General features: G+C 42.1%; 1 long non-coding RNA gene across 3 annotated transcripts in view; it reads right to left on the reverse strand.

Annotated features, from left to right (window-relative positions):
- LOC128693775 (uncharacterized) overlaps window positions 1–27,297 on the reverse strand; it is a 182,155-nt gene that overhangs the window by 57,030 nt on the left and 97,828 nt on the right. The window contains exon 4 of one of the 3 annotated variants that reach the window (XR_008407769.2): window positions 961–1,088. The exons of 1 other annotated variant lie outside the window; for it this stretch is intronic. This is a non-coding gene — a long non-coding RNA (uncharacterized lncRNA). Of the gene's footprint in view, window positions 1–960; window positions 1,089–24,229; window positions 26,372–27,297 lie in introns of those variants that run through there. One more of the 3 variants, XR_011392772.1, reaches the window with a different exon arrangement.

Consider the following 27,297-nt stretch of genomic DNA (forward strand, 5'->3'; position numbering starts at 1 on the left):
AGAAGCAGCAGCAGCAGCAGCAGCAGCTCCAACTCAGAGGATTATTTGAACTGTGACATCTGAACACTTCTGGCGAGATAGCTATTTAATGAAAGACGGTGAATGTGTTCCTTCATTGGGTTACCCTAACTTGATGGGAGGCAGTCAATGATTTAAAAAAAATAATATGAAATAATTTTGTCTTCTACTACCAATTTTGTTGGCTGCTAACACCACTGATACTACCCTTACATCATGCATTATCACTGTTGCTACTACCACTGCCCCTGCATGTTACTACCACTGCTCCTACTTACTACTGTCACTACTCCCATTACCTCTTCTAACACTTCTGGAACTGTTGCTAATGCCTCTACTAACGCTCCTGCTGCTACTGCTAATACTATTGTTCTTAGTATCATTGCTGCAATAACTATTAAACAAAAAGTTGCAAGAGTTTGAAATGACAGAGACACTTTGCATCACTAAGAAACAGACCTGGTCTTCAAGACTTGATCACGGTGTAACATTACTGAGATACACATACATGGTCAACATCACACCGGAGAACCAATATAACCCGAGATAAACAGACTTGGTTTCCAAAAGAGCACTGACAGGCCACCATTAGGTTTATATTCCACACAGGAGATATACCTGCAAATCACCCTCTCTCCTTCCATGACAATGAGCTGGTCTCCTTGATAACAGATTATTTTATGTCGTCAGTATATGCTTTGCTGTGTTAGGAGGGGAAGTTAGGAGTAAAAGCTAAGTATAAAACTGCCTTCCCCGCCAATCTAGCTTGTATTTGGGAAAAACAAGAAAAATAATAGGATTATTTTACAGAAAACAATAAAAATCGCTAAAAAAAAGATGATGCAACTCTTTAATTTTCTTCTATCTGTACAGTATTAATGATTTCAATGAGTAAAATAATACTAATAATAATTATAATAAAAATAATAAATAAAATTAAACGTTTTTAGTTAAGAAGTCCTTATTCAATGTGACTGCAGTGTTAACGTCCAGACGGTGCATAAGAGCCAGAGCCAACTAAACGCATTAAGGGTGTAGCGGCTCCTGACATCCATCTCCGTCAGCTTAATCTACCGAAGAAGTTATTTTCATTAACCATTTGACGGTGAATAGCGGTTCCATTTAATTGGAAAACCGCATCGCGGATAATGAAGAATTTTATATTCAGCAGGCCACTAGATGCAACAATATTTATGCTCTATTGCAGCACGAGGCATTTTAATTTAGTGTTATTAGGAGTTAGGCTGTAGCGGGGAATAGTCTTTAAATCTTGCCAGGTGGGTAATTGAGCACAAATTGCAATAAAAACTGATATGATCACTAATTATAGTCACAAACACGGACGCAAACGCACGCACGCAGTTTGACACACACACACACACACAAGGGTGGACCTCATATTCCCCTTGAGTAGCTCAGGCATTTAGGACAACACACATGAAAGGCCCCTCGGAGCTAGTGATCACGCCGTCCTGAGGTTCGAATACACTGAAGAGCTAAAAGTGGAGAAGGAAGCAGCACGAGTAGGATGGGAGAAGCCAACCTATAAAAGAGGGGACTGTACAGGTGTAAGGAATTTCCTGCATGAGGTACAGTGGGAAAAAGAACTGGCGGGAAAAACAGTAAATGAAATGATGGAGTACGTGACCACAAAATGCAGGGAGGCTGATAAGAGGTTTGTACCCAAAGGCAACAGAAACAATGGGAACACTTTGTTTCACCCGAAGGTGTAGAGAGGCCAAAACTAAATGCGTTAAATAATGGGAAAAGTTTAGAAGATAAAGGACCTTGGAAAACAGGGAGATTAGCCAAAGAACCAGAAATGAACATTCATGGGTAAGGAGAGAGGCCCAGCGGCAATAGATTGACACAGCATCGACAGCCAGATCTGACCAAAAGCTGTTGTACAACCACACCAGGAGGAAAACAACAGTCAAGGACTAGGTAATCAGGCTGAGGAAAAAAGGATGGAGATCACAAGAAATGGCAAAGTATATGAAGAGCTATACAAGAGTTATAAGGAAGTATTTTCAATGAAGACAGAGTGAATTCCAGCAATCCGGAATGGTAGGGTACACCAAGAAACGCTGGACACACTGCACAACCGAGAAGGAAGTGAAGAGGTTGCTAAGTGAATTAGATACTTTAAAGGCTGTGAGAATGGACATCTCTTCATGGGTCCTGAGAGAGGGACCAGAGGCGCTATGTTCCACTAACAGCAGTCAACACATCTGTCGAAACTGGGACACTACCTGAGGTGTGGGAGACAGCAAAATGTAGTCAAAGTCTTCAAGAAAGGGGACAGGCAGTTAGCATTAAACGACAAACAAGTGTCTCTGACAAGTATAATATGCAAAGTCACGGAGAAGATTATCAGGAAAAGACTGGTGGAACACCTAGATTGGTTTAGGGGAGGGGAAATCGTGTATTACAAGCCAACTGCAGTTTAATAACAAGGTGACAGAAATAAAGCAGGAGAGAGAGAGGAAGGGGCGTAGAATGCATTTCCTTGGACTGTAAGAAGGCTTTCGACACAGTTCCGCACAAGAGATTAGTACAAAAGCTAGAGGACCATGCAGAAATAACAGGAAAGGCACTGCAATGGGTCACAGACTACCTGACAGGAAGGAAACAACGAGTGATGGTACGTGACTTGGTATCAGAGTGGGCACCTGTGACGAGAGGGGTTCCACAGGGGTCAGTCCTAGGGCCTGTGCTGTTTCTGGTAAATGTGAATGACATGACAGATTGCAGACTGATTGCAGACGACGTGAAGTTAATGTGGAGAATTCAAGCGGATGAGTCTCAGGTAGGACTGCAAATAGATCTGGATAGGCTGCAAGGCCGGTCCAACATCTGGCTTCTGGAGTTTAACCCTCACTAAGTGCAAAGTCATGAAGACTATGGAAGGTCAAAAGAAGACCGCAGACAAAGTATAGGCTAGGTGGCAAAAGACTGTAAACCTCACTCAAGGAAAAGGATCTTGGGATTATAATAATACCGAGCACATCTCCTGAAGCGCACTTCAGCCAAATAACTAACTGCTGCAGCATATGGGCCCTGGCAAACCTAAGAATAGCTTTTCGACACCTGAGTAAGGAATCGTTCAAGATTCTGCACATTGTATACGTCAGGCAAATATTAGAGTATACAGCACCAGTATGGAACCCACACCCAGTCAAGCAAGTCAAGAAATTAGAGAAAGTGCAAAGGTTTGCAACAAAAATAGTCCCTCAACTAAGGGGTATGTCCTACTAGGAGAGGCTAAAGGAAATAAACCTGACGACACTGGAGGACAGGAGAGATAGGGGGCACATGATAACGACTCAGATGAGTCACAGGGATGTTAGAAAGTATTTCTTGAGTCAGAGTTATGAGGAAGTGGATCAATCTGGAGAGTGATGTAATGGAGGCACGATCCACACAACTTTTAGAACAGGTATGATATAAAGCTCGTGGACCAGGGAGAGTTGCTACCAGTGAAGAGGAAGGACTAGGTGCTATAAATCAACCCCTGCAACCACGGTTCGGCGAGTACAAATAGGTGTGTGTGTGAGAGAGAACACACACACAGCCAATATACTTCCCAATAGAGTAGTCAAGTGAAATAAGCTCTTGGAGACTGAATGGAACAAAAGTTTAATTAAAAAATATCAATAAACGAGATACCAATAGCATGAATATATTCTCGTGCCTACATAAAAGCAAGTGCAAACAAAAAATGAAACAGCATAGGTACATAAAATTTTTTGACACCATCTGTAGCGAAATCCTATAATTCTTCAGCCAAATTATTTATCGATCATCGTAAATATTATATGTTCATGATTATCATTAACACTATTATCACTAAAATTATGAAAGATATCATTATCATTAACATCAGTACTGTATGAAACAAATTTAAGATAATTTGCAATGTTATTAACATGAAGTCTTATACTAATTAACAATACTATTAGCGTCGTTAATATAACAATTGACATTGTCATTATATCATTATCAAAATCATGATCATTGTTTTCATCAATGTCAGTGTTACGTATAGCTCAAGTCTGATTCTCGTAACTCCAAGAGTTAGAAGTGATGAAAGTCTGGGAGGAGACACAGTGACCCCTGACCACCAGTCCAGGCCACCTTTCTCTTGCTGTAGTCAACTACTGCTCTTCCACATCCTCGCCATCCTTCCACACACCACACCCTTCTCCCGCACCCACACCATTCTCCCACACCCTCACTATCTTACCATACCCTCCCCCACCATTCCACACCCTCATCGAGTCACACTGTGATCAAGAATACCCCGTTTTTCCTGGGCACCGAGGCCAAGGACCTGGGCATTTACCTTCAGTAAGTAGAACGGCCCTAGCCTCTTATATACCAAAGTTCAGTACCCACACCCAGCTTAACATATCCACACCCTGTCTACTCTCTAACTTCTACCTTTTTCCCTACACACGGCCTTCTTGTATCTACTGACCTGTTACGACTTTGTGCTTTTAACTTAAATACAATGTCCTGGCTCCTAAAGGCTGCTCAATCGTAACAGCTCACCTATACACAATCTGCTTGTCTACACTCACCCTATATACCTACGCCCATCCTTCTCACCTATGCGTATCTACTCCCACTCACTCCCTCTTCTGGGGCTGAATCATCAGCAGTGACGACCCATTATGAGTGAGACCTTTTGTCCTGCTGTGCGTGTCATCCTTAACCTGTTTATTTGACCTACCTGGATGTACATAGATGGTGGGTTGAACTAAAGCTCACGAATCCGCATTGCAACTAGTGTCCTGTGTGTGTGTACTCACCTAATTGTGGCTGCAGAGGTCGATTCACATCTCCTGTCCCCACCTCTTCATTTGCAGCTACTAGATCACTCTTCCTACAACATAAGCTGTATCATTTATCTTCTTAAAGTTGTGTATGGATCCTGCCTCCACTACATCACTTCCCAGACTATTCCACTTCCTGACAACTCTGAAGAAATATTTCCTAATACCCATGTGATTCATCAATTTCCAACTGTGACCCCTTGTTGCTGTGTTCCATCTCTGGAACATCTTGTCTCTGTCCACATTGTCGATTTCTCTCAGTATTTTATATGTCGTTCTATCTCTCCTGTTCTCCAGTGTTGTCAGGTCGATTTCCTTTAACCTCTCCTCGTAGGACATACTCCTTATCTCCGGGACTAGTCTTGTTGGAAACCTTTGCACTTTCTCTAGTTTCCTTACGTGCTTGGATAGGTATGGGTTCCAAACTGGTGCCGCATATTCTAACATAGGCCTAACGTACATGGTATACAGGGTTCTGAACAATTCCTTATTGAGATGTCGGAATGCTGTTCTTAGGTTTGCTAGGCGCCCGTATGCTGCAGCAGTTATTTGGTTGATGTGCACTTCAGATGTGCCCTGTGTTATACTCACCACAAGATCCTTTTCCTTGAGTGAGGTTTGTAGTCTCTGTCCCCCTAGACTGTACTTCGTCTACGGTCTTCTTTTCCCTTCCCCAATCTTCATGACTTTGCACTTGGTGGCGTTGAGCTCCAGGAGCAAGTTGCTGTATCAGGCCTGCAGCTTGTCAAGATCCTTTGTAGTTCTGTCTGGTCCTCGTCCGATTGAATTCTTCTCATCAACTTCACATTATCCGCAAACAGGAACACTTCTGAGTCTATTCCTTCAGTCATGTCGCTCACATGACACGTGTGTCCACTCACCTATTTGTACTCGCCTATTTGTGGTTTCAGGGGTCTAGTCATAGCTTCTGGCCCCGCCTCTTCAATGACTGCTACTAGGTCGTCTCTCTCCTTGCTCCATGAGCTTTATCAAGCCTCGTCTTAAAATTATGTATGGTTCCTGTCTCCACTACATCACTTTCCTGACAACTCTATGACTGAAGAAATACTTCCTAACATCCCTTTGACTCATAGGAGTCTTCAGCTTCCAATTGTGACCCCTTATTTCTGTGTCCCATCTCTGGAACATCCTGTCTTTGTCCACCTTATAAAATTCTGCGAGGAATTGACATGTCGTTATCATGTCTCTCCTGACTCTCCTGTACTCCAGTATCGTCTGGCCGATTTTCCTTAACCTTTCTTCGTAGGACAATCTCCTTAGCTCTGGAACTAGTCTTGTTACAAACCTTGGCACTTTCTCTAATTTCTTCATGTGCTTGACCAGGTGTGGATTCCAAACTGGTGTTGCATACTCCAATATGGGCCTGACGTATGTGGTGTGCAGAGTCTTGAACGATTCCTTACTGAGGTTTCGGAACGCTATTCTCAGGTTTGCCAGACGCTCATATGCTGCCGCAGTTATCTGATTGATGTGTGCGTCAGGAGATATGCTCGGTATTATACTCACCCCAAGATGTTTTTCCTTGAGTGAGGTTTGCAGTCTTTGGCCACTTAGACTATACTCTGTCTGCGGTCTTTTTTACCTTTCCCCGATCTTCGTGACTTTGCTACAACCCTGGTCCAGCCAGTTGCTGGACAAGGCTTGTAGCCTGTCTTGGTCTCTCTGTAGTCCTACCTGATCCTTGACCAATTGAATTCTTCTCATTAACTTCACATCATCTGCAGACAGGGACACTTCTGAGTCTATCCCCTCCGTTATGTCATTCACATATACCAATAACAGCACAGGACCTAGGACTGACCCCTGTGGAACCCCTCTCGTCAGAGGCCCCCACTCTGACACCTCGTCACGTACCATAACTCGTTGCTCCCTGTCAGATATTCTTTAATCCATTGCAGTGCCTTTCCTGTTATGCGCGCCTGATCCTCTACTGTGTCGGCTAGTGTGTCAACCATTGCTCTGTTGTTTTCGCCGTATTCTCTCGGCCTCCTGCAATTCTGTGGCAGGTTGTACATTACTGCAATTACCTCCTTATGGCCCTCTGACTGGATTGTTCTTTCTATGTAGTTCCTTTCGTCCATTCCACCCATTCCTTTCATTTCCTCAAATCCCCACCAGTTTTTAATGAGCAGTGCAACTCTTCCTCCCCCTATCCTCCCTCCATCTTTCCTGATGATTTGATATCCAGGTGGAAACATTGCATCTGTTATTATCCTGGTGAGTTTCGTTTCTGTGAGTGCTATTATGTCTGGGGATGTCTCCTTCATTCTTCCATGCCACCCCTTGCATTTATTTGTTATTCCATCTGCATGTGTATACCAATCCTTCAACTTCTTTTCTAAAACTGTGGTCTGGGGGCTACATTGGGGATGGGGAAGCAAGAAATATGGGTGGTTGCTGTGAAGGTGGAGTTTATAATGAGGTGGGTGGGGACACTGGGTATGGCATGTGTTTTGGGTTAGAATGTTTGGTTGCATTGGGGTTGTCCTAGTTGGGGGGGGGGCTTCTGTAGGTGGTTGTGAGGGAGGTTGTATCTGAACTTCCTCCTGAGTCTGGGTTCTCCTAACCATCTCCATTTTCACCTCTCTTTCCTCATTTCGTCTTTGTACTGTCTCCTTCGGTTTCTGCCTTTCTTCTCGTGTTCTGTCACGGTCGAGATACACCCTTTGGTATGCCGACATGTCCCTTAGTCTTGCTTTCTCCTGCAGGATTCTGTTTCGAGACGATTCTGCCTTGAAAATTACGTTGACTGGCCGGATTCTTCCTCTTGCACACCCCCTTATTCTTAGAAAATTTGCCAGCTGAGTCACTTCATCTTTTCCTATTGCTTTCATGATGCTTTCAATTGCTTTTTTCTCCCCTTGCCTTCTTGCTGCATAAGTTTCCCCTTCAAGTTTCTGGAGCCCATAAATAAAGACTGATCTCACCCTTTCATTCTCCCACTGCATAACCCTATGTATGCTTATGCCTCCATTGCAGCTCTCCTTTCTGCAATCTGTTCTCACTCTCTTGTCCCTGGTCCCTATGGTCTGTCATTTTCCCTTCTCAGCTTTCTCTGGGCACTGCTGTGGTCTGTTAGTGCCTTTATGTATAGCTTAGCTCTTTCATTTTCTACAGTCCCCTCAATTGTTCCTGTGATCCTCTTTTTTCACGGGCTGCACGATGGTTTGATAAGGACTCTGCATACAGTTTCACTCCTTCGTTCCCTACAGTCCCTTTGTTTGTGACTGAGGTAGTTTCTGATGTCATGACCACATTGCTCGTTAGTTCTTTAGGCTGTTTCAGATTTTTCAGTTCTTCTTCTAATTTCTGCATCTTTGCCTCTTCTGCTGTGACTTGCATCTTCCACTTCCTGCTCTCTGCAGCTATCATCTCCTCCATTTTCATGCTTAGCTCTTCTAGCTTCCTTCCCCACTCATGTTCCCTTTTCATGAACTCTCCTACCCAATCTTCCTTTGCAGACTCATCCTCCAGTCCCCTGGTTTTCTGTCCTGCTCTCTGGCAGCCAATTTTTTGGTTACCACAGAGTGAAAAAACTATGAATTTCTGTGTGGTTGTTTTGTACTGTGTTTAAGTGTGTATGGGGGTGGGGCTGAGGGAGGGCGAGGAGGAAGCTGGAGACAGTGGGGAAATGGGAGAGAGGAGGGGAGTATGGGGATAGGAGGGAAAAGCAATGGGGGTGAGAGAATGGGGGAGGGAGAAGGGGAAAGAGGGAGAGGAGGGGGGCAGGAGGAGGGTGAGAGAGAGGGGGGGTCAGGGAAAGGAGTGGGAAAGAGGTGGGGGAAGAGTGTGTGTGTGGGTCTGTATATGTGGGAATGTGTGTGTATGGACCTGTGTGTGTGGGTGTGAATGTGTGTGTGTGGGGGGGGGGAACTATATGAGTGTAGATTTGTGTGAAAAGTAGTGGGTGAGATTGTGTGTTATGATGTATGAGTGTGTACGTGGAGTTTATGACACAGAGTCTATAGTGCTGTACCTGATCTGGCCAACACCCACCTGACCTGACCCACACCTGCCTACTAGGTTAATCTTCTATGATTCACCTGTCTGCTCGCCCTGTTCTTCTATAAATTACCAATTGCTATTCGTTACTGAGTATTATCATCTGGGTACCATCCACCACCTCCCTGGCGCCCAGATCCAGCCGATGCTTTCATCATGCAGCTACCCATCTCTAAGTGTTTCTGCAGTCAAGACACCCTCAGCAATCATGCTGAGACAAGCATGGCACTGGCAGAGGGAGGCACATGTGCAGTGTATTTCACAGATGGTTCTGTCGACCCTGACAGGAAGAGAGCATCAGCTGGACTGTACCACAATGGTCACACACAAGGCTGGCGACTCCCTGACCACTGCACGATCCTTCAAGCTGAGCTGGTGGCGATTCAGCAGGCATTGTCACATGCCCTACGACATCGACTCCGACCTGTCATACATTTTAATTCCACCTCTGCAATCAATGCCCTCTCCCATCCTCAACCACAGGATAATGTTCACCTCATCACATCGATCCTGAGCATAATGACAGCCTTAGAAGTTCAGGGTAATAGATCGACATTGAACTGGATCCCCAGCCATGCTGGCATCCGGGGAAATGAGGCGGCAGATGATGCAGCCAAGGCAGCAACAGACTATCCACATGTTGGGATTACTGTCCCAATCAGCCTACGACAGACCAAACTGGTGGCTGCCAGAGCCACGAAACTTATGGGGGAGGTCTTAGGTGATACCCCATCTCAACAGTGGTACCGAGCAGCGACTCAGGGAGAACCCCCTCCATATGATAGAAGCTGGTCCAGAGCGCAGTGTACCGCCATCCATCGGCTTCGTTTGGGCTTTCCCACAGCCAAGATGATGGTAGACAAGGCTGAGGAGGAGATGTGCCAGTACTGTCAGCACGTTGTCCAGCGGCCCCTAACACACTATCTTCTAGAGTGCGAAGCTACTGAGACACTCTGCAGGCAACTAGGGGTTATATTCCCTCCCGAAGAGGACTCAAGAGATGACTGCGGCCACACTAGTGTACCATGGGGTCAACGAACCAGACAAGCTGTTACCTGTAATAATGACATATCCTCCTCCTCGCTAGTGTCCATAGTTACATATGGTGTCGCTTATGAGATGCACCAGTTGAACTGACCAGAGGGGCGCTTGAGCGGCATGCGTCGCATCATTGTGGAAACCTTTCTCCATCGGGAGCCAGAGACGGGTCATCGCAAGATTGGGACCCGTGCCAGGACTATGGTCTTGGCAAACATTATACATACATACGTTACTGAGTACTTGATATCCTATTCTTTATCGTACTAGGGGAGTTGGACCGTTCACAAACAGCTTGGCGGTTAATTGGAACTCACACCCAACTCCCGAATACCACCCTTAGGTGAGATACTTGCGATGCATCCTGTAGCAGCCTGTAGATTGCCCAACTAGATGTGATGTCCTGGTGTATATCCACTTCCTTTTCTTGTCGATATATGATATACCTATCCACTGAATTTCTTTCACTGGCCACACATTTATTTCACTTTAAGATATACCTATCCACTGAATTTCTTTCACTGGCCACACATTTATTTCACTTTATCTTGGGTGACACGTCGCCTGGAGCACACTAGGCCTGCCCACTCTGACTTCACCACAGGTATCACTTTCTAGTTCACTTATAAAATTATGGCTCTCCCCCACACTTATGTGGCTCAGGGCAACCTGTAAATCGCTTCAAGGATTGTTTACTACCCTGACACACTTAATGACCCCTTCAGTACCCTGTGTGCGAGCATGTATGTGCCCTAGCTTGTTTGTCCTTGTGTGACTTTCGCATATACATAAATAACCATATCAATGAACAATAGTGCCTCGAAATTCTTAGTTTTGTGATCCCACATCATAAAAAGGTCAATTCTGGCCTTGTGAGAAAATATAATTTTGGTTTAGGATAAAATTTTAAATATGTAAAATTGTTTAAATTTTTCAACATCACGTTTGTCTCTATTCACTTTGGTTGTGTCAGTAGCCCAAGAATTTCTGGGATATGTAGTAAAAATATTAATTTTCACTGTCAGTCTTGAAAACATATTTGGGATGAGCTGAAGCTGAGGTGTCAGAGTGAGTCACATTTGAGAGGGAGAGTGAAGGCAGGTAGACAGCAGGCAGCTGCATATTAGACTTTTAACCTGCCAGCCAGCCGAACTGCCAGCCAGCCGGCTGACCAACCAACCAGACAGCCAGCTAGCCGACCAAACAGCCATTCAGACGCTAGCCAGCCAGCCAGCCGGTCTACACAAAAAGTTGCCATCCGTCGACTGGTCATCCCCGACCCCAGCCAAAGCACGTTACGGGTCACTGACTCCTTCACCACACACCCTACCGCCCTCACCACACACCATCCCTCCCCCACACACCCTTCCTCCCTCCCTCACCACAAACCCTCCCTCCCTCAATACACACTATCCCTCCTTCACCGCACACCCTTCCTCACCGCACACCCTTTCTCCCTCACCACAAACCCTTCCTCCTCCCCTCCCTCACCACACAACCTTCCACACCACACACCCTCTCTCTTTCTGTCTCCCTCCTACCCTCCTTCCCTATCACTTTGTCCCAACAAACACCTTCCCTGCCTCACCACGTCATTTATCCACACTCTACAAATACTGTTCTGAAGAAGAAAATCACTAAGACGTGGGAAAGTAAATTACTTGCGGAAAGGAAATCGTGGAAATAAATAAAAAGGGGAGGGGGGAATAGCCTGGAACAGGAGAGAAGGACTTACTACTGAAGCAGCAGCCCAAAAATTGAAAGAAATTGAAAAGCTGTAGGAAATTATGGTCTAAAAGAAGGAAAGGGTGGGAGTAGTAATAATGAAAGAAAAGGCAAGAGCAGACGATTCAGGCAGGGATGAAGGACAAAAATAATTAGCAGACACTCTGAGAAGACTAGCAAGAACAGGTGATAAAAGAAGCAGCAAGGGAGCAAATGACAACGGAGAAAGCAATCTGGTGAATGGGTTTTGATCCAAAGAAATAAAGCTTCCCTTCTCTTCAGTGGATCGGATCTGATTACCTTCAATTCACCAAGAGTTGAATGATGATTAGAAACTCAGTTTCAAAGTAATGATGAAAATTATTTTGGTTGAAAGATGTCTAATTTTGAGTTTTACCTGGAGTATACCTGTAGGGGGGTTTCGGGGGTTAACGCCCCAGCGGGCCGGTCCGTGATCAGGCCTCGCGGTGGATCAGGGCATGATCAATTAGGGTGTTACTGCTGGCAGCATGTAAACCGAAGTATGAGCCACAGTCCGACTGGTAAGGAACTGACTTGAGGTGCTTGTCCAACGCCCTTCTGAAGACAACCAGGGGTATGTTGGTAAGCCCCATTATGTATACTGGGGGGTAGTTGAACAGTCTTGGGCCCCTGACACTTATTTGTTTCTTAGCCTACTCGTGACGCCCTTGCTTGCCACATCTTTTGCTTTCGTAGAGAGTGATTTTCGTGTGCAGATTTTGGACTAGTTCCTCTAGGATTTTCCAAGTGTATATTGTTATGTATCTTTCTTGCCTGCGTTTCAGGGAGTACATATCAAGAGACTTCAACCATTCCCAGCAATTTAGGTGCGCTATCTTATACGTGCCGTCAAAGTTCACTGTACATTCTCCAGGTCTGCAATTTTGCTTGCCTTGAAAGGGACCATTAGTGTACAATATTCTAGCGTAGAGAAAACAAGCAATTTGAAGAGAATCATGATGGTTCTGGCATCACTGGTTTTCAAGGTTTTCATTATCCATGCTGTCATTTTGACCTTGTCACTCCCAGGTCTTTCACATTAGTTTTTCGCTCTGTGTGGTTGGAATTTGTTTTACACTCCAATGCAGTTTTAATTTCCTCGAGTTTACCATAACGGAATAATTGAAATTTGTCTTCACTGAACTTCTTACTGTTTTTTGAGGCCCATTTTAGCTGGAGACTTGCAGTGTCTTCGATGGAAGACACTGTCATGCAATTCTGGTGTCATCCGCTAAGGAAGACATGGTGTTGTAGCTTATATCTCTGTCTACGTTGCTTATCTCTAAAAATTTTCTTTCTCTACTGTCTCTTTTAGGACTGGCTTAATTCAACAGCTGCATACTCGACTGAAGAAGCCTACTGTGTAGGCGAAACGTTTCGAAATAAAGATACCTAACTGTTGCATATGTGTCTTACCTAACAGCTGCATACTCCTTAGGTCAAACAAATGCAGCAAACAATACCAACATCTTTCCACCTTTAAACTTAAAGGAATTCTAAAAACCTGTTGATGTTACAAATGGCGAACAGCTGTATTTATGTGATCGCCTGGCGATAAAAAAAATAATTACATTATCTCCTCATGATGTTTTTCCTATCAGATGTTCTTAAAATTTCAACCTTCAACTGATATTTTACATGGGGTTCAACTTTTACTTTTACACATCTCAGGTAACACTTTCCTATATTGAAATCCTTCACCCATCTTTTATTCTGTTTCCATACTCTAAAGTTTTCCGAAAGTTTAGTCGGAATATGTTTGATGTTTTCGTCATATTCGTATATTACATTATTTATCTCGGCAATTTTTTATGAATTGGAAACGATATCATAGGAAACACTAATGCAATTTTTGTAAATGGTGGCGATGGGGGAGATGTGTGTGTGTGTGTGTGTGTGTGTGTGTGTGTGTGTGTGTGTGTGTGTGTATGTGTGTGTGTGTATGTATGTGTGTGTGTGTGTGTGTGTGTGTATGTGTGTGTTTTGAACCAGAGGTTAAACAAACATCTTCATTACTTATATTTGAACATCTTTTCCTGTCACCATCACGACCTAAGCAAAATCACACAGAAAAGAGCAGGTATTGCAAGGCAATAAAGGTACAGTAAATTTATTTACATTTATGACAATGCCTAAAACTTTTATTCGCTGAACCCTCAAAGCCTTGATCAGACCTCACTCAAGATGAAAGTTTATGTTGGGTCAAAATAATTAGAAAGTGACGTGAAAGAATTTAAAAAAATTATGGTAATATTCCAGTACAAAAAAAAAAAATAGAACAAATTAGCACTAATGATGGACGTAAGAGTGTAAAATTTGTAGCCCGAGAAAAGAGTTTTATATTTTGCAAATTTTCTTTGTGTAAATCGCTCCCTGCAATAGTTATAACTACATTAGTTATTTAGCAAGTTTCATTTATGTTGGTACATTTTATTTATTAATTAATCATTTACTGGTACTTGAAAACTGAGTAATTATGATTTCTGTAAAACGCAACGGACACCCCGGCTCTATTTATAAGTAATTAAACTCTATGAAGATGTAAACGTATGATAGATATACACCTGTAATTCTACTTGAGAAGTTAATGGCGCGCATCATGACATAGAAAAATCTCTGTTATTATTATTTAAATGAAAATGGCGACATGCGAATGTTTGAAATTGTAAAGTGGTGTTGCTTTATCTTGCACGGGCGCAAAATCAAGGAATAGCATTATACAGTGTGTGTTGTACCCCTCCACTGAAGGGGCGGTACACTTCTTATCCACGCTCTGACTTTCACTTCGCTCACCGGGAAATCTTTGTAACGGAGAAGATGTACGTTTCCTTTTATTTCCCCTTCTTACACAATCACTGGTTCTCTTCCGGGACTGGTGAACGTCCTTTGTTTCTCGAGATGGGTCAACAGTTTAAAGCCCACAGCGAAGCTTTGAAAGGCAGTAAGCCAGTGGGAATACTCCAACCATGTTACTAATAATGGTGTTATTTAAGATGTCATTTAACTGTATCGTCGTATTCATGGTGAAGTGCTAATCTTTCACAGCTGCTGGGAGGTAATTAAGGTTGATCCAAGGAAGGGTAACTCCAATTTCTTTGCTGACGATCCTTTCTCTGGAATCGAGGCACCCTCTTCAAGAGATTAAATGTAAGCTTATATGTCAAATTGCCCTCAGCAGTCTCCCAGGAATGTCAGAAGCTGTTCAAAGAACGCGAGAAATCGTTCCCTTTGGCGTCTGTTGTCATACTGCAGTAGCTGACCCGCATCACGAGGAGGCCAAGAAGATGAGTCGAGTGAAATATGTTAGTCATTACGACGCTCCTCGGCGCTTTGGATGTCACGACCAGGCCATCGAGTTGGCAGGTCAACCAGGGAGAGTGATCCGACTTAACCTGAAGCGCCAGGTCGAGGGTTTCCCTTTCATTAAGGGTCAGAGGTTGGGTGAGGACGCCTCCCATGCAGTCGTGTACATTTTGTTTGAAATGTAATGTTTAGCCTAGTCGTGAGGTGAAGAAACCATTGTTACTGCAGTAATAATACTGGGAAAAATTAAAATACAAACGTTAAAATTCAGCCAATGGGAATGTTTAATCGTGTTTTTACTGCACCTGAGGGCCGCACTTGGTACTGATGTGATAACATCAGTTATGGTTAAATGTAATAGCCATCCTTATCATTGTTGAGGGTGAAGGACACATTTGTTATTGTTGAAGTTGATGGTCACACTTTATACCGTTGACTGTGATAGCTACCCTTGTTATTCTTAAAGTAATGGCCAATATTGTTATTCTTGAATGCGAATTCAGTTTTTATTGTTCAGTGTGATGGACATACTTGTTATTGTTGAATGTGATTGCCATGCTTGTTATTGCTGAATGACATGATTATGTTTGTTACTCATGAATGTGATGACAAGGCTTGTCATTACTGAATATGACCGCTCTGCTTGGTTTTACTGAAGATAATTTTCTGCCTATACTTGTTTCTCTTACACTCTTGGTAATATTTATTTAAACAGGTGCTTTTAAAGAGCTGTCAACCTTCACGAATTATCTGCTCTGATATTTTTGCATGAGGAATAGTTTGATGAAATGGTGTTCGGTTTAGCAAGATATTTGACTGTTGCGAAATTTTAAAGTTACGGTTTACGTAAGGAGTTATTTTATTTTTAATATTTAACGATGATGTCACATTCCGTAAATCCACATTACACATTCATAAACACGCACGTGAACATGCACCTCCACATTTGCTGATGTTATATACCATTTTCTTAAGGGGTATCCCATACTAAGGAGAGAGAAAATAATAAAGGGAGGGATGGTAAGTAGTTATGAGATTTTAAGAGCATTTTGACCAGGGAAAACAGTTCAGCGCTCTTAAAAAAAAAAACTTATACGACTCATAAGAATATTACAACCAGGTAGGTAGGTACTTTTCAAATTTGAAGGGCATTTTGACTACGTAAATCATGTAGCACTCCGAGCAGTTAAAAAAATAAATGCATCACACATAAGGAAAATGACAATCAATAAAAAATATTAGCATGAAAACAACACAAATATATACAAGTTAAAATGAGTAAGTTCATAGGAGAATGACCAAACTGGTTAAAGCTGACAGGAAGGCTACCAAAACCCAAATAACCATTATTACGACAGGGGTACACACAAGAGGATCTATGAACGCCCAACACATCGAACGTTGAAGTGGATGGGTTATTACAGCAAATACTACAACGGGCTCTACTTCCATCAGCTAATAACTGGAAATTGAAGCTGCAGTGAGAACAGACTTGCCAAAACTGGACAGCTGCGAATTGGAACAACGTTGCCTAGTCTGACGAATTTTGATTTCTCCTTTGACATGGAGATAGTAGGGTCAGAATTTGACGTAAACCTTTGGTGCGTAGTAGAACGGGACATTTGCAGCATGGATATGCAACTGAACAGATCTGCAGTAACTGTGAATATGCACCAGAATATCTAAGGAATCGTTGCTACGAAGAATTCAGACTGTTCTGGAGGCAAAGGGGAAGGGGGGGGGGCCCTACCGAGTATCAGAAAGGTGTACCTTATCAAGTGACTAGTGTTTGTGTGTGTGTATTTAATAATACATAAACAGGTGAAATTATGTAGAAGTATTACCTCTCAGTCCACAGCAGGATTCAAACCTGCCGACTGTGCAGGTTAAATATTTATATAGAAGGATTTAACCTTCACACACACACATATATATATATATATATATATATATATATATATATATATTAAATGGGGTCCACCTCTGGTGTAAATTGTGGCACCCATAGCCTCGGAAAAGTGGATATAAAGGCTACAAGGAAAAATATTCGGATTTCTTCCTGAAGCCATTTGAATATTCCGCTTCCTCTACCACCCCATCTTTACATTCTTTTTTACCAATAGGTATATTTTATTACATAATATGTTGCAAAAGATTTAAGAGATACAGTGTTGATATAAAGATGACATATACAGTACATGAGGTATGAGAGATACATGTCTAGTACATATTGTTACTTGTTTGTCACTGACTGTAATGCGAAAATCTCATCCAGCTCCTCAGAGCTGGGGATCGTGCCCACAATACAGCAGGCATTACCCCTCTGAATAGCAGCGCTGATTCGCTGGAACAGAAAACTAGCTGCTCTGGGATCCCTAGTTACCCTGATAAGTCTTTTGCCTACCTCCTTAAGGAACTTAAATGCACTCATTCCCCATGAGCCAAGGGTCTCCGTGCCTATGGAAACAAACATATATTACTCATGGGGAAGGAGTGCATCTAAGTTCCTTAAGGAGCTAGGCAAAAGACTCATCAGGGTAACTAGGGATCCCAGGGCAGCTAATTCTCTGTTCGAGCGACTCAGTACGGCTGTTCAGAGGGGTAATGCCTGCTGTATTTTGGGCACTCGCCCCAGCTCTGAGGAGCTGAATGAGATTTTCGCATTACAGTCAGTGACAATCACGTAACAATGTGTACTAGACATGTATCTCTCACACATCATGTACTGTATGTGCCATCTTTGTATCAGCAATGTAACTCTTATATCTTCTGTACTATATTATGTAATAAAATATACCTATTGGTAAAAAAGTATGAAAAGATGGGGTGGTAGGGGAAGTGGAATATTCAAACGGCTTCAGGAAGAAGTCCACTTCTACGAGGCTATGGGTGGCACAATTTACACCAGAGGTGGACCCCATATATATATATATATATATATATATATATATATATATATATATATATATATACGTGGTTATTTAGATCACTTGCTCCACAAGTCAAGTAAACACAACACTCAATGTCAATTGAAAGCTGATGAAGAAGTGAAAGGCATTTTGGAGCACATTGGTATCGTGTACACGCCCATTGGTCTGACGGTTCTTTGAATGATGGGAAATATATTGCAGAATATTTCCTTTCCATTTATACTTACCAGCATCATACACATGTACTGAGTATTGTCTTGCTGTAAATATGAGAATTCTTGAAAATATGAATAAAATGTTATTGAACTTCACAAGAAATGTTACTATCACATTTATTTTAAAAAATATTTTCTTAACTTTCCTAAACGATAAATATTCAAAATTATTATTTTTTTAAGCACAATGTGAATAGATTTATAAACTAATCATATTCCGATAAGAGTTAAGTGTTATCCCCCGCCTACCAAAGTGGCGGTTGACACTCCGTTGCAGGTTTCTCGTTGGGTGCTGAACCCTGAATTATTTATTGTTCTGGTGTTCCCATCACTTGCTAGGAGGAACTTCCTTACTCCCTGGCAGTAAGAACCTGACACGCATGGTGGCTCAGTGTTGCCCTTGAATTCCATACTGAAGGAGACTTTCATGGGAGCGTTGATTCTGGAGTGTTATTAACTCAGAATAATCCAGGAAAACAGTGTGGCTTAATTCTATTGGGGGCGTCGGTCTTGTTCTCTTAGAAGTACCTATTTACCGATAGGTGAATAGAGGCAGCAGGTGCATAATTACTTTTATATCTTGTACAGTTTGGGGAGGGAACCCAAATCTTTCGGTGAAGAAAAGAATGCTTTATTACTCAAATGAATAACATTTTTATGCTTTATGACCGACTATTAACTCTCCGCATTTACTTTCTTGGAAAAGCAGAATCGAATAATAACTGGAGACATAGAAATCTTATTAAATTTAAAGAACGATAAGCTAGCTCTCACCCCAACCAAGAAAGCTGATGTCTCACTACTACTGGTTGGGAGCAAGTGAGAATTATGAATACATGTCTTGTCCCTTCATCGTTTAATATATCACGCCAGTAAATCACCATCGTCTCCGGGTTCTCCTACACACACATACAAAAAAAAAAAAAAAAAAAACAGCAGACTAATTCGGCAAGATGATGCAAGGAAAGGCTAGTCTGTCTGGCTCAAGAAAACAGATATTTTTCAGTCTCTCAATCTCAAGTACGATTTACAGTGAACACATACATCTTGAAATTTCCCCCTGAAATCAAGAAAGCAAACACCTACAGTAATGTGTGCTGGGAACAATGAATGAACACAGTTGTATCTTCGTTGAACGAGACGTCACAAGGTGTGGGATAAAAAGTATTCTAAAGCTGCTTGCCACTGACAAGTGTTCTAATATATGCTAAATTTATTATATGACGAACTAGAACGCCATCAGCAATTGGTCAAGCATTAGTGAATGTGCTAAACACACACACACATACACACACTTATAAAAATGATTTACCATCCAGAATGAATAGAAATTTATATTAATATGTTTGAGGATGTAAAAATTAAATGCAAAATATACAATAAAAATGACTGAATCCTTGGAAGCAAGGCAAGTGTTCCACAAGGAAGCGTACTGGGACCATTGTTATGGAATGTCTACTTCAACGACCTTCTTCATCTCATCCCAGAATCACATGCATATGCAGACGACTGTACAATGACATACACTTATCCAAGAGAAGAAATGCCAGCTGCTCTAAGCTACATCAATCACCAGCTGAGAGCTATATCAGCTTGGGGAAATAGATGGCAAGTAACCTTTGCATCTGAGAAAATGCAAATGATGATCGTCTCTAGGCACCATGATGGTAATGCTGGTGCAGTAGTAAGGATGAATGGGAGGGTGTTGGTACCTGGAGAAGTTGATATCCTTGCGGTGAAATTTGACTCCAAACTAACCATGAAGAACCATGTTGTAAATCTTGCAAACAAGGCAGCCAGGAAGCTTACAGCACTTCGCCGTATCTCGCATCTGCTTGACAGTAGGGGTTGCAAGATTCTGTACGAGGCACAAGTACGCTCACACCTTGAGTATGCTCCACTTTCTTGGTTTGCCTCCCCCCCCCTCTCATCTGTGACTGCTTGACAGAGTAGAGAACAGAGCAAGACGTCTCATCTCTCGCCTGGACCCATCATAGATAGATCTGTCATTTCAGCAGAGCCTTCAACATAGGAGGGATGTGAGTCCTTACTGTTATGTACAAGGCCAATATTGTCAAAGTACCACACTTGGATCCACTTCGAGGACAGCGTGAAACAAGCTTTTATGCCACAAGACGGGCAGAAAGCAGCAACTTCACTCTGGCTGTACCCTTCTCCAGAACATCACTCCATCTGAGATCATATATACCCAGGATGACTAGAGTATGGAACACATTCGTACAGCATAATGATGTCAACGAGATAAAGTCAGTTGAACACATGAAAATGCTGGCCCACAGATGGCTCCAACTTCATCCTGTTCCTTACTTGTATGTCTCATAACAATAAAAATGGTTTCAAATGAGCTGATGTAGGTAACAGCTCTTAGCTTGCCAATAAAGTTAGGAATCCTTAACCTGTAAATAGCTTGTCAATAAAGCTAGGAATCCTTAACCTGTAAATAGCTTGTCAATAAAGCTAGGGATCCTTAACCTTGTCAAACCCTGTGAAAAAAAAAAAAGCGAATGATGGAATTTAATGTAGGTAGAGGCAATGCTATGCACACTATATATATATATATATATATATATATATAGTGGGATCTGATAGTGAGGTGCTGGCCGGACCCCTTATATAGCTTCCTTGGATGCTTTACTTTCATGTTCCTTGATAATGTGAGTAGTCACGAAAGCGCTTGGAATTTCTCTATTCTTTCAGAGTGGTTGTTTTGCATATTTTGAAATCACCTGTTTACTGTGATCTTATTGCCTTATTGCATATATATATATATATATATCTATATATATATATATATATATATATATATATATATATATCTCTATATACATATATATATATAATTATATATCATACATATATATAATTTTAACACATTGGCTCTCTCCCAGAGACGTAGGGTGACCCATGAAATAAGAATCACTTGCCCCATCATTCACTGTCACCGATTTGCCAGAGGTGCCGATACAACAGTCCAGATGCCAATCTAAACGTTAATATCTCCACCCCTCCTTCAGTGTTGGCACCCACCTCCAGGAGTAAAGTCTGGCTAACTTGTTTTCCTGAATTCCTTGAAAAAATGTTACCTTGCTCACACTCAAACAGCTCAAGTCCCAAAAGACATTTTTCTTCACTCACTCCTTACACGCTGTCACACGCAAAATAACCTCAGTGGGAAATTAGAGAAATTCCAAGAGATTTCGTGATTTCTCAAATTATCAAGGAATAGTGAAAACAATAGGGAAAGAAAAGACTTATCAAGCTTATATATGATTCCACATAGGACCCTTCACACTGTACGTTAGCGTTTAAGATTTAGTCAGGTCACATGTAAAAAATTTGAGCGTCATTCACATTTAAAAACTCTTAACAGTGACATGTCAGGATTTTAAACTATGATACTATGATATCACCAGCTCACTGCGATTTTTATATTGTGGTTACTGTGGGTGTGCGCATAGCGGTAAACCTGTGAGAGTCATTCAGAGCAAGAAGTGAAGGCTCGATCCCATGTCCCTTGTTAGAGGGACTCGCTACTCTCGAAGCCAGTCAAGCAAATGGGAGATTAGTGGACGAGAGAGAAAACGACATGTCACTCATGAAACAGAATTATCAATTGTGTGTTAAAATATTCTAAGCGAAAGATAGGGAGGCATAAGACTAAATATTGACAGATACTAAAACAACATTCTTGTACATGGATAGAGGTAAACTGAACACTTTAAAACTTACCATGAGCCATAAACTGGAAAATTCAGAAAAAATCACAGACGAGCTATTAAAACTCAATCACACTTCATATGGTTTAACTGGGATATTCAATGGAGAAGTGGTCCCAGACGCCTGTCACCGCAGGCTGGGGTATAACCATTCAACTAGGCTGAACGGTAAAAAAAAAAAAAACTTTCGAAGCAAAACAAAATGTGAACTACAAAGAAAGGCTGAAAAGAGAAGACATTCTTTTCTGGTTTAATTGTATATTATTATGTGTCACATTTCCTGTGGTCGTGTTGCGTGCACACACACACATAAAAGTAATTTTATGTTCTTATTTTTTCAATATGTAAGCATGCACATACATATTAAAACGAAACGAAAAATTAACTACTATAAATGTACCCGCAAGCGCGCACACAACAATTATAAGAACGCACGCAAAGCGTGAACTCGGAAATGACAAAGGCCAAAACAGACTCACATCTGCCGCACACAAATAAAACAAACAAGTCTAGGCCTCAAAGTCGCGAACAGCTCAAGCAATCTTTACCTCTGCCAGCGAATACCTCAGAAGATCTAGGTTTCTGTCTCATAAGCACCTCACAATACAATTCTTTAACCTGATAAATTGTTAGGTAAGACACATATGCAACAGTTAGGTATCTTTATTTTGAAACGTTTCGCCTACACAGTAGGCTTCTTCAGTCGAGTACAGAAAAGTTGATATAAGCAGAAGATACTTGGAGACGATGTAATCAGTCCATCACCCTTAAAGTTTTGAGGTGGTCAGTCCCTCAGTCTGGAGAAGAGCATTGTTCCGTTGTCTGAAACAATATGAAGTTGAAGTGACAGAATCGGGCCTTATATAGTGCCAGGAGGTGAGACGTAGGTTGATTTGGGAGGGCAGGTCCTTCTCAAACCCAGCCGTTCTCACTAGTAGAGGTTGTCGAAGTAGATGGTCTGTACCAAGATACCCTTGTGTTGCAGTGTCTGACAGAATGAACATTAAAATGGTATAAAATACCGACAATCTGTCGGTATTTTATACCATTTTAATGTTCAACCTGATAAATATCTAATATAGCCCAGGCCTCTCGAACCCACGAGTTCCTTACCTTGGGTTTGTTTTTACCTCAGCGTGTTAGAGTTTAAAACGATATTAAGCAGCTCCAGTAACCCATGACCTAACATTCAGGCGAGGGCAGGCACAACAAGTGCCACTAGCTGACCCATATTAAAGTTTAACAGCTCGTGACGAAATTTGGAGACTGACTGAGGCCTCAATACTGGGTGAAACATTATCGCGAATCAGAAAAACCATTTACATTGAAGCTGATCGAAAGTAAATCGAATTATCGTCGCTAGTTTCTTCAGAAGGCGAGTCCGGTCAAGTCTCTCACTGTCAACAGGATGGTCTTGACCTTGGCCAGAGAGGAGAGTAATATGAGTGATAATTATTAAACGAGGTCAATAAACGGTGGTGGGCGACTGAAGATCAGGGGTCGACAACAAGTGTGCCATGATCTAATGATAGGAGGAAGGAGGCCGCACTGGCCAGCGTCCAGCAAGGCCACACTAACTAGCGTCCAGCAAGGCCACACTGGCCAGCATCCAGCAAGGAGGCCGCACTGGCCAGCGCCCAGCAAGGAGGTTGCACTGGCCAGCATCCAGCAAGGAGGTTGCACTGGCCAGCATCCAGCAAGGAGGCCGCACTGGCCAGCGTCCAGCAAGGAGGCCGCACTGACCGGCATTCATCAAGGCCACACTGACTAGCGTCCAGCAAGGAGGCCGCACTGGCCAGCGTCCAGCAAGGAGGCCGCACTGATCAGCGTCCAGCAAGGAGGCCGCACTGATCAGCGTCCAGCAAGGAGGCCGCACTGATCAGCGTCCAGCAAGGAGGCCGCACTGATCAGCGTCCAGCAAGGAGGCCGCACTGATCAGCGTCCAGCAAGGAGGCCGCACTGATCAGCGTCCAGCAAGGAGGCCGCACTGATCAGCGTCCAGCAAGGAGGCCGCACTGATCAGCGTCCAGCAAGGAGGCCACACTGATCAGCGTCTAGCAAGGCCACACTGACTAATTCCCAGCTAGGAGGCCACACTGATCAGCGTCTAGCAAGGCCACACTGACTAATTCCCAGCTAGGAGGCCACACTGGCCAACATCCGGCAAGGAGGTCGCACTGGCCAGCGTCCAGCAATGCCACACTGACTAGCGTCCAGCAATGAGGCCACACCAACAATCGTCCAGCAAGGAGGCCGCACTGGCCAGCGTCCAACAAGGAGGCCGCACTGGCCAGCGTCCAACAAGGAGGCCGCACTGGCCAGCGTCCAACAAGGAGGCCGCACTGGCCAGCGTCCAGGGTGGATTCAATGGTGATAAAAAACACAAGTCTTGATTTTATGCTTCGGTTACAACTGCTTCTATATTTTGCTTTCACTTTCCATTATTTTTTACAGTCCTCTCAAAGAGATGCATTCACACAAAAGAAACCGTCTCATGAGCATCCCGGCTTTAAGAATCAAAATATAACCTTGTGATCTCAAAGAAGAAAATACCTTCAGTTATTTTGAAACTGTGTCTTATCACAATATAACATTAAGTTACACTGGCGATATTACCCATCCCTGTTCAAGGTTCATTTCTTCTGGAAATCACATTTACATCTAAATATGATTAAATGAGCACAACTCTTCATAAAAGCTCTTTGTAGCTTATCACCATCTAATTCAAACATTTGCAACATTAGCATTTTGATTTTTTTTATTATCTCATACTAAATTTACAAAATTATAAACACCTACTTTCCTTGTATCCTATATTTATATGTACAATCATTATCTCCATATTCCATTTCGTTTCTTCAACCATTATTATCTTTATTATTTTCTTCCAAATTACATCCTACTTATTAGAACCACTTCCCAATCATTTCGCCTCTTTCCTCTTCCTATTCCCAACAAAACTTATTCTTCCTTGTTCCTTGCATTAAATGTCTGCTTTCATGTTTTTCTTACAGTGAACTCAAAACATTCGTTTATGTATATAAAATTGCACTTCTCATATTCCCAGTTTCATTCTCAACTGACAAGTCCACATGCTCCTAGTTATTTCCAGTTTTCATCTGTTTTCAAAACTACTTTTAACTCGAAATTAGAAGATATTTTTTGAAGAGATTTACCAACTTTCTCTTGTTAACAGCTGTTTCGCTCATTACTTCTTAATTTACACTGCCTTCCTGATGCTTATTTATATACGGTATAATTTAATCTTTTCTCTCTTTCCAAATTTTCACTTTATCACCTAGTTGGCAATTCACTGTATTTTCTCCTATCTATCCTCCTATAACTGCTGTACATTACAACACTGTACTCTCAACAAATCCACTGCATACCTCAAGGCGAGTACAGATAGGAAGCGCATCTGTCTTGCGTTCAGCAGACGGAGGATGAAGCCTCCACCACGTCTTAGGCTGAATAATCCAAACATGTTTAATTGCGTAACAAGAATTTAATACATATTCGACATTTTCATCAGATTCGATCAAAGGAAAGTGAAGATAGATCGAACCCCCCGAGATTTCAGCCCGTCTGCTGAAATATCGGGAGGTTCGATCCCTGGCTAGTTGCAGTATTGTTTAAAACTACTTATTCGTGGATGCTTCAATATTATATTGCCTATTTGGCAAGCATCCCCTTTGCCGAATAAGCCAAATGAAAATTTGTTGCCATAAATCACGGAAAATTGATATGATCACTACGAAAAAAAATGTATCATTGATTTTAAATAATACCAAATAAATTTATATTAATCTATGACATAGCAGAATTTATCTAAAAAAAAATGTTACTTTAGCCGAGGTTTAGTGAGATATTTGTTTAGGTTCATAATTAAAACTCATTATATCATTAATAAAAAATAGTTATCAGTAAAGAGAGAAAAAAGAAAAAAATTGAAAAGTTGAATTTTTAACGGAGATCGAACTATTCAACAAGTTTGGCATATTTAGTACGACATATATACACACACACAACGCACAAAACCCCCCCACACACACACACTCAGTGGCAACCAGTGAAGACGCGGGGCTAGGAGCTTTGACTCGACCCCTGCAACCACAACTAGGTGAGTACACACACATACAACAGACTAAGTGCCTGTCGGCAAGTGCCTCTGACAGCTACTAATTAACAAAAACATATCTGCGACAGTTTACGACGAACTCAATTCAAATAGTACGGTCTCCTTTGCCGTATATCAGAGGGAAAGATCGTATGATATGAAAAGGTTCATTTCTTGAGATGCAGTGCAACAGCCACCCGACCTCTGCAGATCCGACGACAGACCAAATCATCGAGACTTTGCAGTCGTTGACAGATAGCATGTTGGCCATGTAAGACCACACATGCGCATTCTTACTGGCCGACACTTGTCTCCAACACAAAAATAAGAGATGCACTTGCAGCCTTCAAAGGATCAGCGAACTTGCTTATCATTTCACGTTCTTTCCCACAGGTATGGAGATCATCTGTTCATGAGTACAAGGTGTATCAAAATTCCCGAAGGGGTTTGGCTTGTAAAGGAAACAAAAGATTTCAAAGCAGTTAGATTTCTGTGTGTAAAATGGTACACAAGGCTTAGGGGATACATTAATGGTACAGAGACGGAATATACATGATACCTGTGGTTTGAGGAAGAAAAATTACAAGTACGTATGCTAGTTTGTCAAAAATTAATTTCAAAATCTCATCCAGCTTCCCAGAGCTGCAGCGCGAACCCAACTTACAACAGTGCTGATACTCAGCTTTGAACTGTAACACTGAGCTGATAGAACATAAAACAGCTGCGCTGGGATCCACAGTTGCCGTGATGAATCTTTTACCTAGTTCGATAAGGAACTTGGGTTTTTTTTTTTCCATGGGACGAAGGTCTTGGAACCATGGGAACGAACATATAGAAAAAAAGGCTTGATACTCATACAAGAAGGCTTAGCGGCTAGCATTGCAACCCATAGAGACTCGGCGCTTGTAGCTTTGTGATTTAGGGATGAATGAACCCAAATTCAGATTAGTTTAGGTCAGCGCACTCTGGTGAAGTCAGGTTTGGTTAATTATGCTAGGACAGGCAGTGTTATAACTTGCGTTCACGATTGTCCTGATCTGTAGTCTCATCCAGCAAAATTGTCATAACCATATTTTAGTTAATCCAATTACTAATTCTCTTTTCTGTAGCTTAGGTAATATTTGAACACAGGTTGTTTTTCGCCATGTTTGTTTACATTTGCATAAATTTCCTTTGAGCTCTTAGTCTTAGTTTCCTTTAATGTTTTAACCAAACAGGGTGCTTATTTTTTTGTAAGTTTAAAATTTCCGTAGGAAAGTTAATATTCTCAAACTTATCGAGGAAAACTAAATAAGAGAGACAAGGACATCTCATGAAAAACCACTAATTTCA

This window comes from Cherax quadricarinatus, chromosome 34, assembly GCF_038502225.1.
Source record: "Cherax quadricarinatus isolate ZL_2023a chromosome 34, ASM3850222v1, whole genome shotgun sequence".
NCBI lineage: Eukaryota > Metazoa > Arthropoda > Malacostraca > Decapoda > Parastacidae > Cherax > Cherax quadricarinatus.